General features: G+C 43.0%; 1 pseudogene; it reads left to right on the forward strand.

Moving 5' to 3' along the window:
• The first annotated feature begins 2,081 nt into the window (after nt 1-2,081).
• LOC145409894 (histone H4-like) lies at nt 2,082-2,389 on the forward strand (annotated as a pseudogene).
• Nucleotides 2,390-2,802: the final 413 nt, after the last annotated feature.

Here is a 2,802-nt window from a genome sequence, read left to right on the forward strand (position 1 = left end):
GCTACTCACAGATATCAGGACAACAACCTGACCCATGCACTCACTGTCACCAGCAAGATGACTGGACTCTGTTACACTATCATCTAGACTGCCCTTCCACTGTTTCTTTACGACTAACACTATGCGACCGTCTTATCAGACGAGTTTCACGTAATGACATAGCAACTGAGATTGTTGCACTTTACCCAATCCCTTCGCAACTCTCTACTGTCTCCTCATATCCTCCGCCTCGCTAGACATAGCACCTCTCATTTATTTTCACCTTCTTTGCCTGCGTCCATCTGCTGCCATGCAGAGGACACACCACTTATAGTAACCATGATAACACCTGCGGGCTCTACACACTGAGCCCGTGACCATACTATCATGATAGATTGAGAAATCTCAACAACAACAAAAACTCCACCGGACAAGCCGTGCACCACCCGCCACAACCACACGCCAACCCAGGCAGGCAGGACGTTACCTTGCCCTCATCACCAAGTGCCCTGTAGCATTCTCAACAACACCGACCTCCCGAAGAACCCCTACACATAGGCCCCATCGTAGCTACCAACTGACATAAATCACTAATGCTTCTGGTTGTGGAAGTACTAGTGGTAATAGTAATAGTAGCAGGAGCAGTGTTTTTTGTTGTTGTTATAGATGTAGTTCTTGTTGTGGCAGTAGTACCATCATCAAGTGAAAATATTGGATATAACGATAAGAAATAATTGTAATAATAATAATTCGAAGTAACAAAGAAATTAAAAAATGGTAACAATAATTCCAATAAGATTTACAATAACAGCAACCAAATGAAGAGGAGTAACTATTAGTATTAATAATACAATTATCGGCTGTAGTGTTATCATAATGAATTGTTAGTTTTATTATTGTCTAAAGTGCTCTTATTCGAGGGCATAAAATCCACCATTGTCGTCACCCCGCGGATAATACATCAACATATCATTCAACAACTTCGCCGAGTCCCACCATAGCTGCAGGCAAGCCATCATCTATGCTTTCATTCATCCATCAACCTACCTACCAGCTCAAGATGTACGTTATGAGGCTTAAGAGCAGTTGGCAGTGGGGATATTAATCGACCAGTGTACCATCACTGATGTTAGTAGCTGTACTTACATGCAACCAAACATACATACATGCACAGACACAAACCAGCACAGACAACTGATGACACATTATACACACAATACATAAATGCGCGGTATATACAGAAAAAAACACAGATATAGTGATCTAGGGCATTGCCTAAGTCTATTCTTTCTTAAGAAATGGATGTTGCTCCTAAAGGAGGCGATGGAGGTGGAGAGGAATTTATTGGAAGATTTTACTTCTTCTCTGACTTGTTGGGAAGCAGCACCGCCTGGATGTTGGGCAGGACACCTCCCTGGATGATGGTGACACCAGACAAGCACGTGTTCAGCTTCTCGTCATTACAGATGGCCAGCTGTAGGTGATGGGGACTGATATGAGTCTTCTTGCTGTCATGGGCAGCTCTGCCAACCAGCTCAAGCACTTCGCCTGCAAGGTACCTATGACTGCAGGCAAGTGGATGGGAGGACCAGCACCCACACGCTCGGCATAGTTATCTTTGTGCAGGAGATGGTGGATCCCGCCCACGAGGAAAAGGAGCCCAGCCGTGCTAGATCGAGATTTTGACTTCCCCTTCACCTTGCCACATCCGGACATTGTGTCGTCTGAATAGGACCTTTAGTAGAAGACTAATTTGTCGCAACAATACAAAACAAACACAGAAAAACTTATAGAAAAAGGGGGGAGGAGGATTGGAGACAAGCATGAAGATGTGACAAGTAGGAGAGGAAGAAATTTAAATGAAGAGAAAGCATTGGGCCTTAACCCAACCTGCATGTATTTATTGTTGGGGAGCAGGGGTCACTGCTCATCCAAATGTCTTTGTTTACTGGTTGCATGGGTTTCATGGGGGTGTGTAAAGGTAGCCAATACTTGCAAAGACAGCTTGAAGGTTGTGATGGTAAGTGTGTTCGTCAAAGGCAGTAAGTTGTTGGTGATGGTGTGGGGGTAACTCAGTGTCACTCTGAGTCTGAGCAGCAGGCATGACGGGTCGAGGCAAAGGTGGTAAGGGTCTGGCCAAATGAGGCACCATGTGCCACCACAAAGTGGTGACATCACGACGCCTGCCATCCGTCGTCTTGCTCGTCATGGCGGCGAAAAGCTTATCACTGACCTCATCTTTGAGGAGACCCGCGATATTATGAAGGTGTCCCAAGAGAAGGTGATTCGCGACCTTTTCACCTACACTGAGCATGCCAAGCGGAAGACTGTGACCACGAAAGACGTGGTGTACTCCCTAAGGAGGCAAGGACGCACCGTGTACGGCTTCTGCGGCTATGAGAGTGAATAACTGAGTTGCCTTCCATTGTGCTATCCGACCTAGCCATGGCAAATCACACTATAATTTCTGTGAGAGAGAAATAATGAAGACATGGTATAGGTCCATGCAAACATTCGGCAGCTTAGCTAACACCTAAATAATTATGTCAATGCCACGGAATTCAAAATAAGAGTAAGGGACTCGAGAGGTGCCAAGTTTATGACTGGTCGTTTGGTATAATAAGGAGAGGCCAACTGAGGGGCAGAGAGATAGGTGGGTGGATATAAATTTATATATATATATATATATATATATATATATATATATATATATATATATATATATATATATATATATATATATATTTATGTATTTATATACATACATATATATACATATAAATATATATATATATATATATATATATATATATATATATATAT

This window comes from Coenobita brevimanus, chromosome 83 (assembly GCF_032717465.1).
Source record: "Coenobita brevimanus isolate Jiangsu-jjx chromosome 83, ASM3271746v2, whole genome shotgun sequence".
NCBI lineage: Eukaryota > Metazoa > Arthropoda > Malacostraca > Decapoda > Coenobitidae > Coenobita > Coenobita brevimanus.